The sequence below is a fragment of the Schistocerca serialis genome, chromosome 1 (genome assembly GCF_023864345.2).
Source record: "Schistocerca serialis cubense isolate TAMUIC-IGC-003099 chromosome 1, iqSchSeri2.2, whole genome shotgun sequence".
Classification (NCBI taxonomy): Eukaryota; Metazoa; Arthropoda; class Insecta; order Orthoptera; family Acrididae; genus Schistocerca; species Schistocerca serialis.
In genome coordinates, this window is record NC_064638.1 from 9916475 (window position 1) to 9936303 (window position 19829).

Here is a 19829-nt window from a genome sequence, read left to right on the forward strand (position 1 = left end):
CCTTCTTATTGACGATGAAACACAGAAATTGCATCGGAATTAAATACAAAAGGCACAATGCCGACTTAAGTACAAGAACACTGACTTTTCTTACTGACTATGCTTTGAACCATTCCTGTGACACTAGTTATAGATTCCGATGCTTCACTTCAGGTTTACTGTATCCCTTGGACCTTCGTATTGACGATGAAACACAACAATTGCATCGGAATTAATTAGAGAAGGCACAATGCCGACTTAAGTACAAGAAGACTGACTCTTCCTACTTTCTATGTATTTACCATTCCTGTGACACTAGTTATAGATTCCGATGCTTCACTTCAGGTTTACTGTATCCCTCAGACCTTCTTATTGACGATGAAACACAGAAATTCAACGGAATTAAATTCAAAAAGGACAATGCCAACTTAAGTACAAGAAGACTGACTCTTCTTCTGTCTATGTTTTGAACCATTCCTGTGACACTAGTTATAGATTCCGATGCTTCACTTCAGGTTTACTGTATCCCTTGGACCTTCTTATTGACGATGAACCACAGAAATTGCATCGGAATTAAATACAAAAGGCACAATGCCGACTTAAGTACAAGAAGACTGACTCTTCTTACTGACTATGTTATGAACCATTCCTATGACACTAGTTACAGACTCCGATGCTTCACTTCAGGTTTACTGTATCCCTCTGACCTTCTTATTAACGACGAAAAACAGAAATCGCATCGGAATTAAGTCCAAAAGGCACAGTGCCGAATTAAGTACAAAAAGACTGACTCTTCTTACTGTCCGTGATTTGAACCATTCCTGTGACACTAGTAATAGATTCCGATGCTTCACTCCAGGTTTACTGTATCCCTTGGACCTTCTTATTTACGATGAAGCACAGAAAATGCATCGGAATTTAATACAAAAGGCACAATGCCGACTTAAGTACAAGAAGACTGACTCTTCTTACTGAGTATGTTTTGAACCATTCCTGTGACACTAGTTATATATTCCGATGCTTCACTCCCGATTTACTGTATCCCTTGGACTTTCTTGTTGACGATGAAACACAGAAATTGCATCGGAATTAAATATAAAAAGCACAATGCCGACTTTAGTACAAGAAGACTGATTCTTCTTACTGACTATGTTTTGAACCATTCCTGTGACACTAGTTATAGATTCCGATGCTTCACTTCAGATTTACTGTATCCCTCTGACGTTCTTATTGACGATGAAACACAGAAATTGCGTCGGATTTAAATACAAAATGCACAATGCCGAATTAAGTACAAGAAGACTGACTCTTCTTACTGTCTATGATTTGAACCATTCCTGTGACTCTAGTAATTGTTTCCGATGCTTCCCTCTAGGTTTACTGTATCCCTTGGACCTTCTTAATGACGAAGAAACACAGAAATTGCATCGGAATTAAATACAAAAGGAACATTACCGACTTTGGTACAAGAAGACTGACTCTTCTTACTGACTATGTTTTAATTCATTCCTGTGACACTAGTTACAGATTCCGATGCTTCACTGCAGGTTTACTGTATCCCTGTGACCTTCTTATTGAAGATGAAACACAGAAATTGCATCGGAATTAAATACAAAAGGCACAATGCCGACTTAAGTACAAGAAGACTGACTCTTCTTACTGACTATGCTTTGAACCATTCCTGTGACACTAGTTACAGATTCCGATGCTTCACTTCAGGTTTACTGTATCCCTTGGACCTTCTTATTGACGATGAAACACAACAATTGCATCGGAATTAATTAGAGAAGGCACAATGCCGACTTAAGTACAAGAAGACTGACTCTTCCTACTTTCTATGTTTTTACCATTCCTGTGACACTAGTTATAGATTCCGATGCTTCACTTCAGGTTTTCTGTATCCCTCTGACCTTCTTATTGACGATGAAACACAGATATTCAACGGAATTAAATTGAAAAAGGACAATGCCAACTTAAGTACAAGAAGACTGAGTCTTCTTCTGTCTATGTTTTGAACCATTCCTGTGACACTAGTTATAGATTTCGTTGCTTCACTCCAGGTTTACTGTATCCCTTGGACCTTCTTATTGACGATGAACCACAGAAATTGCATCGGAATTAAATACAAAAGGCACATTGCCGACATAAGTACAAGAAGACTGACTCTTCTTACTGACTATGTTATGAACCATTCCTGTGACACTAGTTACAGACTCCGATGCTTCACTTCAGGTTTACTGTATCCCTCAGACCTTCTTATTAACGACGAAAAACAGAAATCGCATCGGAATTAAATCCAAAAGGCACAGTGCCGAATTAAGTACAAAAAGACTGACTCTTCTTACTGTCCGTGATTTGAACCATTCCTGTGACACTAGTAATAGATTCCGATGCTTCACTCCAGGTTTACTGTATCCCTTGGACCTTCTTATTTACGATGAAGCACAGAAATTGCATCGGAATTTAATACAGAAGGCACAATGCCGACTTAAGTACAAGAACACTGACTCTTCTTACTGACTATGTTTTGAACCATTCCTGTGACACTAGTTATATATTCCGATACTTCACTCCCGGTTTACTGTATCCCTTGGACTTTCTTGTTGACGATGAAACACAGAAATTGCATCGGAATTAAATATAAAAAGCACAATGCCGACTTTAGTACAAGAAGACTGACTCTTCTTACTGACTATGTTTTGAACCGTTCCTGTGACACTAGTTATAGATTCCGATGCTTCACTTCAGATTTACTGTATCCCTCTGACGTTCTTATTGACGATGAAACACAGAAATTGCGTCGGAATTAAATACAAACTCCACAATGCCGAATTAAGTACAAGAAGATTGACTCTTCTTACTGTCTATGTTATGAACCATTCCTGTGACACTAGTAATAGATTCCGATGCTTCACTCTAGGTTTACTGTATCCCTTGGACCTTCTTATTGACGATGAAACACAGAAATTGCATCGGAATTAAATAAAAAAGGCACAATGCCGACTTAACTACAAGAAGACTGACTCATGTTACTGTCTATGTTTTGAACCATTCCTGTGACACTAGTTACAGATTCCGATGCTTCCCTGCAGGTTTACTGTATCCCTGTGACCTACTTATTGACGATGAAACACAGAAACTGCATCGGAATTAAATACAAAGGGCACAATGCCGACTTAAGTACAAGAACACTGACTCTTCTTACTGACTACGCTTTGAACCATTCCTGTGACACTAGTTATAGAATCCGATGCTTCACTTCAGGTTTACTGTATCCCTCAGACCTTCTTATTGACGATGAAACAAAAAAATATGCATCGGACTTAAATACAAAAGGCACAATGCCGACATAAGTACAAGAAGACTGACTCTTCTTACTGACTATGTTTTGATTCATTCCTGTGACACTAATTATAGATTCCGATGCTTCACTCCAGGTTTACTGTATCCCTTGGACCTTCTTATTGACGATGAAACACAGAAACTGCGTCGGAATTAAATACAAAATGCACAGTGCCGACTTAAGTACAAGAAGACTGACTCATCTTACTGTCTATGTTTTGAACCATTCCTGTGACACTAGTTACAGATTCCGATGCTTCCCTGCAGGTTTACTGTATCCCTGTGACCTTCTTATTGTCGATGAAACACAGAAACTGCATCGGAATTAAATACAAAGGGCACAATGCCGACTTAAGTACAAGAAAACTGACTCATCTTAATGTCTATGTTTTGAACCATTCCTGTGACACTAGTTACAGATTCCGATGCTTCACTGCAGGTTTACTGTATTCCTGTGACCTTCTTATTGACGATGAAACACTGAAATTGCATCGCAATTAAATACAAAAGGCACAATGCCGACTGAAGTACAAGAACACTGACTCTTCTTACTGACTATGCTTTGAACCATTCCTGTGACACTAGTTATAGATTCCGATGCTTCACTTCAGGTTTACTGTATTCCTTGGACCTTCTTATTGACGATGAAACACAGCAATTGCATCGGAATTAATTAGAGAAGGCACAATCCGACTTAAGTACAAGAAGACTGACTCTTCCTACTTTCTATGTTTTTACCATTCCTGTGACACTAGTTATAGATTCCGATGCTTCACTTCAGGTTTACTGTATCCCTCTGACATACGTATTGTCGATGAAACACAGAAATTGCAACGGAATTTAATACAAAAGGGACAATGCCGACTTAAGTACAAGAAAACCTGACTGTTCTTCTGTCTATGTTTTGAACCATTCCTGTGACACTAGTTATAGATTTCGATGCTACACTTCAGGTTTGCTGTATCCTTTGGACCTTCTTATTGACGATGAACTACAGAAATTGCATCGGAATTAAATACAAAAGGCACAATGCCGACTTGAGCACAAGAAGACTGACTCTTCTTACTGACTATGTTATGAACCATTCCTGTGACACTAGTTGTAGATTCCGATGCTTCACTTCAGGTTTTACTGTATCCCTTGGACCTTCTTATTGACGATGACACACACAATTGCATCGGAATTAAATTCAAAATGCACAATGATGACTTATGTACAAGAAGAGTGTCTCTTCTTACTGACTATGATTTGAACCATTGCTGTGACACTAGTTATGGATTCCGATGCTTCACTTCAGATGTACTGTATCCCTTTGACGTTCTTACTGATGATGAAACACAGAAATTGCGTCGGAATTAAATACAAACTGCACAATGCCGAATTAAGTACAAGAAGACTGACTCTTCTTACTGTCTATGTTTTAAACTATTCCTGTGACACTTGTAATAGATTCCGATGCTTAACTCTTGGTTTACTGTATCCCGTGGACCCTCTTAATGACGATGAAACACAGAAATTGCATCGGAATTAAATACAAAAGGCACATTACCGACTTTGGTACAAGAAGACTGACTCTTCTTACTGACTATGTTTTAATTCATATCTGTGACACTAGTTATAGATTCCGATGCTTCACACCAGGTTTACTGTATCCCTTGGACCTTCTTATTGACGATGAAACACAGAAGTAGCGTCGGAATTAAATACAAAATGCACAATGCCGAATTAAGTACAAGAAGACTGACTCTTCTTACTGTCTATGTTTTGAACCATTCCTGTGACTCTAGTAATTGTTTCCGATGCTTCACTCTAGGTTTACCGTATCCCTTGGACCTTCTTATTGACGAAGAAACACAGAAATTGCATCGGAAATAAATACAAAAGGCACAATGCCGACTTAAGTACAAGAACACTGACTCTTCTTACTGACTATGCTTTGAACCATTCCTGTGACACTAGTTATAGATTCCGATGCTTCACTTCAGGTTTACTGTTTCCCTCTGACCTTCTTATTGACGATGAAACACAGAAATTCAACGGAATTGAATTCAAAAATGACAATGCCAACTTAAGTACAAGAAGACAGACTCTTCTTCTGTCTATGTTATGAACCATTCCTGTGACACTAGTTATAGATTTCGATGCTTCACTTCAGGTTTACTGTATCCCTTGGACCTTCTTATTGACGATGAACCACAGAAATTGCATCGGAATTAAATACAAAATGCACAATGCCGACTTAAGTACAAGAAGACTGACTCTTCTTACTGACTATGTTATGAACCATTCCTGTGACACTAGTTACAGACTCCGATGCTTCACTTGAGGTTTACTGTATCCCTCTGACCTTCTTATTAACGACGAAAAACAGAAATCGCATCGGAATTAAATCCAAAAGGCACAGTGCCGAATTAAGTACAAAAAGACTGACTCTTCTTACTGTCCATGATTTGAACCATTCCTGTGACACTAGTAATAGATTCCGATGCTTCACTCCAGGTTTACTGTATCCCTTGGACCTTCTTATTTACGATGAAACACAGAAATTGCATCGGAATTTAATACAAAAGGCACAATGGCGACTTAAGTAAAAGAAGACTGTCTCTTCTTACTGACTATGTTTTTAACCATTCCTGTGACACTAGTTATATATTCCGGTGCTTCACTTCAGGTTTACTGAATCCCTTGGACCTACTTATTAACGATGAAACACAGAAATTGCATCGGAATTAAATACACAAGGCAAAATGCCGACCTTAGTACAAGAAGACTGACACTTCTTACCGACTATGTTTTGATTCATTCCTGTGACACTAGTTATAGGTTCCGATGGTTCACTCCAGGTTTACTGTTCCCGTGGACCTTCTTATTGACGATGAAACACTGAAATTGCATCGGAATTAAATACAAAAGGCACAATGCCGACTTAAGTACAAGAACACTGACTCTTCTTACTGACTATGCTTTGAACCATTCCTGTGACACTAGTTATAGATTTCGATGCTTCACTTCAGGTTTACCGTATCCCTTGGACCTTCTTATTGACGATGAAACACAGCAATTGCATCGGAATTAATTAGAGAAGGCACAATGCCGACTTATGTACAAGAAGACTGACTCTTCTTACTGACTATGTTTTGAACCATTCCTGTGACACTAGTTATGGATTCCGATGCTTCACTTCAGATGTACTGTATCCCTCTGACGTTCTTACTGACGATGAAACACAGAAATTGCGTCGGAATTAAATACAAACTGCACAATGCCGAATTAAGTACAAGAAGACTGACTCTTCTTACTGTCTATGTTTTGAACTCTTCCTGTGACACTTGTAATAGATTGCGATGTTTCACTCTTGGTTTACTGTATCCCTTGGACCCTCTTAATGACGATGAAACACAGAAATTGCATCGGAATTAAATACAAAAGGCACAATGCTGACTTAAGTACAAGAACACTGACTCTTCTTACTGACTATGCTTTGAACCATTCCTGTGACACTAGTTATAGATTTCGGTGCTTCACTTGAGGTTTACCGTATCCCTTGGACCTTCTTATTGACGATGAAACACAGCAATTGCATCGGAATTAATTAGAGAAGGCACAATGCCGACTTATGTACTAGAAGACTGACTCTTCTTACTGACTATGTTTTGAACCATTCCTGTGACACTAGTTATGGATTCCGATGCTTCACTTCAGATGTACTGTATCCCTCTGACGTTCTTACTGACGATGAAACACAGAAATTGCGTCGGAATTAAATACAAACTGCACAATGCCGAATTAAGTACAAGAAGACTGACTCTTCTTACTGTCTATGTTTTGAACTATTCCTGTGACACTTGTAATAGATTGCGATGCTTCACTCTTGGTTTACTGTATCCCTTGGACCCTCTTAATGACGATGAAACACAGAAATTGCATCGGAATTAAATACAAAAGGCACATTACCGACTTTGGTACAAGAAGACTGACTCTTCTTACTGACTATGTTTTAATTCATTCCTGTGACACTAGTTATAGATTCCGATGCTTCACACCAGGTTTACTGTATCCCTTGGACCTTCTTATTGACGATGAAACACAGACGTTGCGTCGGAATTAAATACAAAATGCACAATGACGAATTAAGTACAAGAAGACTGACTCCTCTTACTGTCTATGTTTTGAACCATTCCTGTGACTCTAGTAATTGTTTCCGATGCTTCACTCTAGGTTTACTGTATCCCTTGGACCTTCTTATTGACGAAGAAACACAGAAATTGCATCGGAATTAAATAAAAAATGCACAATGCCGACCTAAGTACAAGAAGACTGACTCATCTTACTGTCTATGTTTTGAACCATTCCTGTGACACTAGTTACAGATTCCGATGCTTCACTGCAGGTTTACTGTATCCCTGTGACCTTCTTATTGACGATGAAACACAGAAATTGCATCGGAATTAATTACAAAAGGCACAATGCCGACTTAAGTACAAGAACACTGACTCTTCTTACTGACTATGCTTTGAACCATTCCTGTGACACTAGTTATAAATTCCGATGCTTCACTTCAGGTTTACTGTATCCCTTGGACCTTCTTATTGACGATGAAACATAACAAATGCATCGGAATTAATTAGAGGAGGCACAATGCCGACTTAAGTACAAGAAGACTGACTCTTCCTACTTTCTATGTTTTTACCATTCCTGTGACACTAGTTATAGATTCCGATGCTTCACTTTAGGTTTACTGTATCCGTCTGACATTCTTATTGACGATGAAACACAGAAATTCAACGGAATTAAATTCAAAAAGGACAATGCCAACTTAAGTACAAGAAGACTGACTCTTCTTCTGTCTATGTTTTGAACCATTCCTGTGACACTAGTTATAGATTTCGATGCTTCACTTCAGGTTTACTGTATCCCTTGGACCTTCTTATTTACGATGAAGCACAGAAATTGCATCGGAATTAAATACAAAAGGCACAATGCCGACTTAAGTACAAGAAGACTAACTCTTCTTACTGACTATGTTTTTAACCATTCCTGTGACACTAGTTATATATTCCGGTGCTTCACTTCAGGTTTACTGAATCCCTTGGACCTACTTATTGACGATGAAACACAGAAATTGCATCGGAATTAAATACACAATTCAAAATGCCGACCTTAGTACAAGGAGACTGTTACTTCTTACCGACTATGTTTTGATTCATTCCTGTGACGCTAGTTATAGATTGCGATGGTTCACTCCAGGTTTACTGTTCCCTTAGACCTTCTTATTGACGATGAAACACAGAAATTGCATCGGAATTAAATACAAAAGGCACAATGCCGACTTAAGTACAAGAACACTGACTCTTCTTACTGACTATGTTTTGAACAATTTCTGTGTCACTAGTTATAGATTCCGATGCTTCACTCCCGATTTACTGTATCCCTTGGACTTTCTTATTGACGATGAAACACAGAAATTGCATCGGAATTAAATACAAAAAGCACAATGCCGACTTTAGTACAAGAAGACTGACTCTTCTTACTGACTATGTTTTGAACCATTCCTGAGACACTAGTTATAGATTCCGATGCTTCACTTCAGATTTACTGTATCCCTCTGACGTTCTTATTGACGATGAAACACGGAAATTGCGTCGGAATTAAATACAAAACGCACAATGCCGAATTAAGTACAAGAAGATTGACTGTTCTTACTGTCTATGCTATGAACCATTCCTGTGACACTAGAAATAGATTCCGATGCTTCACTCTAGGTTTACTGTATCCCTTGGACCTTCTTATTGACGAAGAAACACAGAAATTGCATCGGAATTAAATACAAAAGGAACATTACCGACTTTGGTACAAGAAGACTGACTCTTCTTACTGACTATGTTTTAATTCATTCCTGTGACACTAGTTACAGATTCCGATGCTTCACTGCAGGTTTACTGTATCCCTGTGACCTTCTTATTGAAGATGAAACACAGAAATTGCATCGGAATTAAATACAAAAGGCACAATGCCGACTTAAGTACAAGAAGACTGACTCTTCTTACTGACTATGCTTTGAACCATTCCTGTGACACTAGTTATAGATTCCGATGCTTCACTTCAGGTTTACTGTATCCCTTGGACCTTCTTATTGACGATGAAACACAACAATTGCATCGGAATTAATTAGAGAAGGCACAATGCCGACTTAAGTACAAGAAGACTGACTCTTCCTACTTTCTATGTTTTTACCATTCCTGTGACACTAGTTATAGATTCCGATGCTTCACTTCAGGTTTTCTGTATCCCTCTGACCTTCTTATTGACGATGAAACACAGATATTCAACGGAACTAAATTGAAAAAGGACAATGAGAACTTAAGTACAAGAAGACTGAGTCTTCTTCTGTCTATGTTTTGAACCATTCCTGTGACACTAGTTATAGATTTCGTTGCTTCACTCCAGGTTTACTGTATCCCTTGGACCTTCTTATTGACGATGAACCACAGAAATTGCATCGGAATTAAATACAAAAGGCACATTGCCGACATAAGTACAAGAAGACTGACTCTTCTTACTGACTATGTTATGAACCATTCCTGTGACACTAGTTACAGACTCCGATGCTTCACTTCAGGTTTACTGTATCCCTCTGACCTTCTTATTAACGACGAAAAACAGAAATCGCATCGGAATTAAATCCAAAAGGCACAGTGCCGAATTAAGTACAAAAAGACTGACTCTTCTTACTGTCCGTGATTTGAACCATTCCTGTGACACTAGTAATAGATTCCGATGCTTCACTCCAGGTTTACTGTATCCCTTGGACCTTCTTATTTACGATGAAGCACAGAAATTGCATCGGAATTTAATACAAAAGGCACAATGCCGACTTAAGTACAAGAACACTGACTCTTCTTACTGACTATGTTTTGAACCATTCCTGTGACACTAGTTATATATTCCGATACTTCACTCCCGGTTTACTGTATCCCTTGGACTTTCTTGTTGACGATGAAACACAGAAATTGCATCGGAATTAAATATAAAAAGCACAACGCCGACTTTAGTACAAGAAGACTGACTCTTCTTACTGACTATGTTTTGAACCATTCCTGTGACACTAGTTATAGTTTCCGATGCTTCACTTCAGATTTACTGTATCCCTCTGACGTTCTTATTGACGATGAAACACAGAAATTGCGTCGGAATTAAATACAAACTCCACAATGCCGAATTAAGTACAAGAAGATTGACTCTTCTTACTGTCTACGTTATGAACCATTCCTGTGACACTAGTAATAGATTCCGATGCTTCACTCTAGGTTTACTGTATCCCTTGGACCTTCTTATTGACGATGAAACACAGAAATTGCATCGGAATTAAATAAAAAAGGCACAATGCCGACTTAACTACAAGAAGACTGACTCATGTTACTGTCTATGTTTTGAACCATTCCTGCGACACTAGTTACAGATTCCGATGCTTCCCTGCAGGTTTACTGTATCCCTGTGACCTACTTATTGACGATGAAACACAGAAACTGCATCAGAATTAAATACAAAGGGCACAATGCCGACTTAAGTACAAGAACACTGACTCTTCTTACTGACTACGCTTTGAACCATTCCTGTGACACTAGTTATAGAATCCGATGCTTCACTTCCGGTTTACTGTATCCCTCAGGCCTTCTTATTGACGATGAAACAAAAAAATATGCATCGGACTGAAATACAAAAGGCACAATGCCGACATAAGTACAAGAAGACTGACTCTTCTTACTGACTATGTTTTGATTCATTCCTGTGACACTAATTATAGATTCCGATGCTTCACTCCAGGTTTACTGTATCCCTTGGACCTTCTTATTGACGATGAAACACAGAAACTGCGTCGGAATTAAATACAAAATGCACAGTGCCGACTTAAGTACAAGAAGACTGACTCATCTTACTGTCTATGTTTTGAACCATTCCTGTGACACTAGTTACAGATTCCGATGCTTCCCTGCAGGTTTACTGTATCCCTGTGACCTTCTTATTGACGATGAAACACAGAAACTGCATCGGAATTAAATACAAAGGGCACAATGCCGACTTAAGTACAAGAAGACTGACTCATCTTAATGTCTATGTTTTGAACCATTCCTGTGACACTAGTTACAGATTCCGATGCTTCACTGCAGGTTTACTGTATTCCTGTGACCTTCTTATTGACGATGAAACACTGAAATTGCATCGCAATTAAATACAAAAACCACAATGCCGACTGAAGTACAAGAACACTGACTCTTCTTACTGACTATGCTTTGAACCATTCCTGTGACACTAGTTATAGATTCCGATGCTTCACTTCAGGTTTACTGTATTCCTTGGACCTTCTTATTGACGATGAAACACAGCAATTGCATCGGAATTAATTAGAGAAGGCACAATCCGACTTAAGTACAAGAAGACTGACTCTTCCTACTTTCTATGTTTTTACCATCCCTGTGACACTAGTTATAGATTCCGATGCTTCACTTCAGGTTTACTGTATCCCTCTGACATACGTATTGTCGATGAAACACAGAAATTGCAACGGAATTTAATACAAAAGGGACAATGCCGACTTAAGTACAAGAAAACCTGACTGTTCTTCTGTCTATGTTTTGAACCATTCCTGTGACACTAGTTATAGATTTCGATGCTACACTTCAGGTTTGCTGTATCCTTTGGACCTTCTTATTGACGATGAACTACAGAAATTGCATCGGAATTAAATACAAAAGGCACAATGCCGACTTGAGCACAAGAAGACTGACTCTTCTTACTGACTATGTTATGAACCATTCCTGTGACACTAGTTGTAGATTCCGATGCTTCACTTCAGGTTTTACTGTATCCCTTGGACCTTCTTATTGACGATGACACACACAATTGCATCGGAATTAAATTCAAAATGCACAATGATGACTTATGTACAAGAAGAGTGTCTCTTCTTACTGACTATGATTTGATCCATTGCTGTGACACTAGTTATAGATTCCGATGCTTCACTTCAGGTTTACTGTATCCCTTGGACCTTCTTATTGACGATGAAACACAACAATTGCATCGGAATTAATTAGAGAAGGCACAATGCCGACTTAAGTACAAGAAGACTGACTCTTCCTACTTTCTATGTTTTTACCATTCCTGTGACACTAGTTATAGATTCCGATGCTTCACTTCAGGTTTACTGTATCCCTCTGACCTTCTTATTGACGATGAAACACAGAAATTCAACGGAATTGAATTCAAAAAGGACAATGCCAACTTAAGTACAAGAAGACAGACTCTTCTTCTGTCTATGTTATGAACCATTCCTGTGACACTAGTTATAGATTTCGATGCTTCACTTCAGGTTTACTGTATCCCTTGGACCTTCTTATTGACGATGAACCACAGAAATTGCATCGGAATTAAATACAAAATGCACAATGCCGACTTAAGTACAAGAAGACTGACTCTTCTTACTGACTATGTTATGAACCATTCCTGTGACACTAGTTACAGACTCCGATGCTTCACTTGAGGTTTACTGTATCCCTCTGACCTTCTTATTAACGACGAAAAAAAGAAATCGCATCGGAATTAAATCCAAAAGGCACAGTGCCGAATTAAGTACAAAAAGACTGACTCTTCTTACTGTCCATGATTTGAACCATTCCTGTGACACTAGTAATAGATTCCGATACTTCACTCCAGGTTTACTGTATCCCTTGGACCTTCTTATTTACGATGAAGCACAGAAATTGCATCGGAATTTAATACAAAAGGCACAATGGCGACTTAAGTAAAAGAAGACTGTCTCTTCTTACTGACTGTGTTTTTAACCATTCCTGTGACACTAGTTATATATTCCGGTGCTTCACTTCAGGTTTACTGAATCCCTTGGACCTACTTATTAACGATGAAACACAGAAATTGCATCGGAATTAAATACACAAGGCAAAATGCCGACCTTAGTACAAGAAGACTGACACTTCTTACCGACTATGTTTTGATTCATTCCTGTGACACTAGTTATAGATTCCGATGGTTCACTCCAGGTTTACTGTTCCCTTGGACCTTCTTATTGACGATGAAACACTGAAATTGCATCGGAATTAAATACAAAAGGCACAATGCCGACTTAAGTACAAGAACACTGACTCTTCTTACTGACTATGCTTTGAACCATTCCTGTGACACTAGTTGTAGATTTCGATCCTTCACTTCAGGTTTACCGTATCCCGTGGACCTTCTTATTGACGATGAAACACAGCAATTGCATCGGAATTAATTAGAGAAGGCACAATGCCGACTTATGTACAAGAAGACTGACTCTTCTTACTGACTATGTTTTGAACCATTCCTGTGACACTAGTTATGGATTCCGATGCTTCACTTCAGATGTACTGTATCCCTCTGACGTTCTTACTGACGATGAAACACAGAAATTGCGTCGGAATTAAATACAAACTGCACAATGCCGAATTAAGTACAAGAAGACTGACTCTTCTTACTGTCTATGTTTTGAACTATTCCTGTTACACTTGTAATAGATTGCGATGTTTCACTCTTGGTTTACTGTATCCCTTGGACCCTCTTAATGACGATGAAACACAGAAATTGCATCGGAATTAAATACAAAAGGCACAATGCCGACTTAAGTACAAGAACACTGACTCTTCTTACTGACTATGCTTTGAACCATTCCTGTGACACTAGTTATAGATTTCGGTGCTTCACTTCAGGTTTACCGTATCCCTTGGACCTTCTTATTGACGATGAAACACAGCAATTGCATCGGAATTAATTAGAGAAGGCACAATGCCGACTTATGTACAAGAAGACTGACTCTTCTTACTGACTATGTTTTGAACCATTCCTGTGACACTAATTATGGATTCCGATGCTTCACTTCAGATGTACTGTATCCCTCTGACGTTCTTACTGACGATGAAACACAGAAATTGCGTCGGAATTAAATACAAACTGCACAATGCCGAATTAAGTACAAGAAGACTGACTCTTCTTACTGTCTATGTTTTGAACTATTCCTGTGACACTTGTAATAGATTGCGATGCTTCACTCTTGGTTTACTGTATCCCTTGGACCCTCTTAATGACGATGAAACACAGAAATTGCATCGGAATTAAATACAAAAGGCACATTACCGACTTTGGTACAAGAAGACTGACTCTTCTTACTGACTATGTTTTAATTCATTCCTGTGACACTAGTTATAGATTCCGATGCTTCACACCAGGTTTACTGTATCCCTTGGACCTTCTTATTGACGAAGAAACACAGAAATTGCATCGGAATTAAATAAAAAATGCACAATGCCGACCTAAGTACAAGAAGACTGACTCATCTTACTGTCTATGTTTTGAACCATTCCTGTGACACTAGTTACAGATTCCGATGCTTCACTGCAGGTTTACTGTATCCCTGTGACCTTCTTATTGACGATGAAACACAGAAATTGCATCGGAATTAAATACAAAAGGCACAATGCCGACTTAAGTACAAGGACACTGACTCTTCTTACTGACTATGCTTTGAACCATTCCTGTGACACTAGTTATAAATTCCGATGCCTCACTTCAGGTTTACTGTATCCCTTGGACCTTCTTATTGACGATGAAACACAACAATTGCATCGGAATTAATTAGAGGAGGCACAATGCCGACTTAAGTACAAGAAGACTGACTCTTCCTACTTTCTATGTTTTTACCATTCCTGTGACACTAGTTATAGATTCCGATGCTTCACTTTAGGTTTACTGTATCCCTCTGACATTTTTATTGACGATGAAACACAGACATTCAACGGAATTAAATTCAAAAAGGACAATGCCAACTTAAGTACAAGAAGACTGACTCTTCTTCTGTCTATGTTTTGAACCATTCCTGTGACACTAGTTATAGATTTCGATGCTTCACTTCAGGTTTACTGTATCCCTTGGACCTTCTTATTCACGATGAAGCACAGAAATTGCATCGGAATTAAATACACAATTCAAAATGCCGACCTTAGTACAAGGAGACTGTTACTTCTTACCGACTATGTTTTGATTCATTCCTGTGACGCTAGTTATAGATTGCGATGGTTCACTCCTGGTTTACTGTTCCCTTAGACCTTCTTATTGACGATGAAACACAGAAATTGCATCGGAATTAAATACAAAAGGCACAATGCCGACTTAAGTACAAGAACACTGACTCTTCTTACTGACTATGTTTTGAACAATTTCTGTGTCACTAGTTATAGATTCCGATGCTTCACTCCCGGTTTATTGTATCCCTTGGACTTTCTTATTGACGATGAAACACAGCAATTGCATCGGAATTAAATACATAAAGCACAATGCCGACTTTAGTACAAGAAGACTGACTCTTCTTACTGACTATGATTTGAACCATTCCTGTGACACTAGTTATGGATTCCGATGCTTCACTTCAGATTTACTGTATCCCTCTGACGTTCTTATTGACGATGAAACACAGAAATTGCGTCGGAATTAAATACAAAACGCACAATGCCGAATTAAGTACAAGAAGATTGACTCTTCTTACTGTCTATGCTATGAACCATTCCTGTGACACTAGAAATAGATTCCGATGCTTCACTCTAGGTTTACTGTATCCCTTGGACCTTCTTATTGACGATGAAACACAGAAATTGTATCGGAATTAAATACAAAAGGCACAATGCCGACTTAGGTACAAGAACACTAACTCTTCTTACTGACTATGCTTTGAACCATTCCTGTGACACTAGTTATAGATTCCGATGCTTCACTTCAGGTTTACTGGATCCCTTGGACCTTCGTATTGACGATGAAACACAGCAATTGAATCGGAATTAAATGGAGAAGGCACAATGCCGACTTAAGTACAAGAAGACTGACTCTTCCTACTTTCTATGTTTTTACCATTCCTGTGACACTAGTTATAGATTCCGATGCTTCACTTCAGGTTTACTGTATCCCTGTGACCTTTTTATTGACGATGAAACACAGAAATTGCAACGGAATTAAATACGAAAGGGACAATGCCGACTTAAGTACAAGAAGACTGACTCTTCTTACTGACTATGTTTTGAACCATTCCTGTGACACTAGTTATATATTCCGCTGCTTCACTTCAGGTTTCCTGGAACCCTTGGACCTACTTATTGACGATGAAACACAGAAATTGCATCGGAATTAAATACAAAAGGCACAATGCCGACTTAAGTACAAGAATACTGATTCTTCTTACTGTCTATGATTTGAACCATTCCTGTGACACTAGTTTTAGATTCCGATGCTTCACTTCAGGTTTACTGTATTCCTCTGACCTTCTTATTGATGATGAAACCCAGAAATTGCACCGGAATTAAATACAAAAGGCACAATGCCGACTTAAGAACAAGAGGACTGACTCTTCGCACTGTCTATGTTTGATCCATTCCTGTGACACTAGTTATAGATTCCGATGCTTCACTTCAGGTTTACTGTATCCCTCAGACCTTCTCATGTACGATGAAACACAGAAATTGCATCGGAATAAAATACAAAAGGCACAATGCCGACTTAAGTACAATAAGACTGACTCCTCCTACTGTCTTTGCTTTGAACCATTCCTGAGACACTAGTTATAGATTCCGATGCTTTACTTCAGATATACTGTATCCCTCTGACGTTCTTATTGACAATGAAACACAGAAATTGCGTCGGAATTAAATACAAAATGCATAATGCCGAATTAAGTACAAGAAGACTGACTCTTCTTACTGTCTATGTTTTGAACCATTCCTGTGACACTAGTTATAGACTCCGATGCTTCACTCTAGGTTTACTTTATCCCTTGGACCTTCTTATTGACGATGAAACACAGAAATTGCATCAGAATTAAATAAAAAAGGCACAATGCCGACTTAATTACAAGAAGACTTACTCATCTTACTGTCTATGTTTTGAACCATTCCTGTGACACTAGTTACAGATTCCGATGGTTCACTGCAGGTTTACTGTATGCCTTGGACCTTCTTATTTACGATGAAACACAGAAATTGCATCAGAATTTAGTACAAAAGGCACAATGACGACTTAAGTACAGGAACACTGACTCTTCTTACTGACTATGCTTTGAACCATTCCTGTGACACTAGTTATAAATTCCGATGCTTCACTTCAGGTTTACTGTACCCCTTGGACCTTCTTATTGACGATGAAACACAACAATTGCATCGGAATTAATTAGAGGAGGCACAATGCCGACTTAAGTACAAAAAGACTGACTCTTCCTACTTTCTATGTTTTTACCATTCCTGTGACACTAGTTATTGATTCCGATGATTTACTTTAGGTTTACTGTATCCCTCTGACCTTCTTATTGACGATGAAACACAGATATTCAACGGAATTAAATTCAAAAAGGACAATGCCAACTTAAGTACAAGAAGACTGACTCTTCTTACTGACTATGTTTTGAACCATTCCTGTGACACTAGTTATAGATTTCGATCCTTCACTTCAGGTTTACTGTATCCCTTGGACCTTCTTATTTACGATGAAGCACAGAAATTGCATCGGAATTAAATACAAAAGGCACAATGCCGACTTAAGTACAAAAAGACTGACTTTTCTTACTGACTATGTTTTTAACCATTCCTGTGACACTAGTTATATATTCCGGTGCTTCACTTCAGGTTTACTGAATCCCTTGGACCTACTTATTGACGATGAAACACAGAAATTGCATCGGAATTAAATACACAATTCAAAATGCCGACCTTAGTACAAGAAGACTGTTACTTCTTACCGACTATGTTTTGATTCATTCCTGTGACGCTAGTTATAGATTGCGATGGTTCACTCCAGGTTTACTGTTCCCTTAGACCTTCTTATTGACGATGAAACACAGAAATTGCATCGGAATTAAATACAAAATTCACAATGCCGACTTAAGTGCAAGAACACTGACTCTTCTTACTGGCTATGTTTTGAACCATTTCTGTGTCACTAGTTATGGATTCCGATGCTTCACTCCCGGTTTACTGTATCCCTTGGACTTTCGTATTGACGATGAAACACAGAAATTGCATCGGAATTAAATACAAAAAGCACAATGCCGACTTTAGTACAAGAAGACTGACTCTTCTTACTGACTATGTTTTGAACCATTCCTGTGAGTCTAGTTATGGATTCCGATGCTTCACTTCTGATTTACTGTATCCCTCTGACGTTCCTATTGACGATGAAACACAGAAATTGCGTCGGAATTAAATACAAAATGCACAATGCCGAATTAAGTACAAGAAGATTGACTCTTCTTACTGTCTATGCTATGAACCATTCCTGTGACACTAGTTATAAATTCCGATGCTTCACTTCAGGTTTACTGTATCCCTTGGACCTTCTTATTGACGATGAAAATCAACTATTGCATCGGAATTAATTAGAGGAGGCACAATGCCGACTTAAGTACAAGAAGACTGACTCTTCCTACTTTCTCTGTTTTTACCATTCCTGTGACACTAGTTATAGATTCCGATGCTTCACTTTAGGTTTACTGTATCCCTCTGACCTTCTTATTGACGATGAAACACAGAAATTCAACGGAATTAAATTCAAAAAGGACAATGCCAACTTAAGTTAAAGAAGACTGACTCTTCTTCTGTCTATGTTTTGAACCATTCCTGTGACACTAGTTATAGATTTCGATGCTTCACTCTAGGTTTACTGTATCCCTTGGACCTTCTTATTGACGATGAAACACAGAAATTGCATCGGAATTAAATAAAAAAGGCACAATGCCGACTTAAATACAAGAAGACTGACTCATGTTACTGCCTATGTTTTGAACCATTCCTGTGACACTAGTTACAGATTCCGATGCCTCACTGCAGAATTACTGTATCCCTTGGACCTTCTTATTGACGATGAAACACAGAAATTGTTTCGGAATTGAATACAAAAGGCACAATGCCAACTTAGGTACAAGAACACTAACTCTTCTTACTGACTATGCTTTGAACCATTCCTGTGACACTAGTTATAGATTCCGATGCTTCACTTCAGGTTTACTGTATCCCTTGGACCTTCGTATTGACGATGAAACACAGCAATTGAATCGGAATTAAATAGAGAAGGCACAATGCCGACTTAAGTACAAGAAGACTGACTCTCCCTACTTTCTATGTTTTTACCATTCCTGTGACACTAGTATGAGATTCCGATGCTTCACTTCAGGTTTACTGTATCCCTGTGACCTTTTTATTGACGATGAAACACAGAAATTGCAACGGAATTATATTCAAAATGGACAATGCCGACTTAAGTACAAGAAGACTGACTCTTCTTACTGACTATGTTTTGAACCATTACTGTGACACTAGTTATATATTCCGGTGCTTCACTTCAGGTTTCCTGGAAACCTGGGACCTACTTATTGACGATGAAACACAGAAATTGCATCGGAATTAAATACAAGAGGCACAATGCCGAGTTCAGTACAAGAATACTGA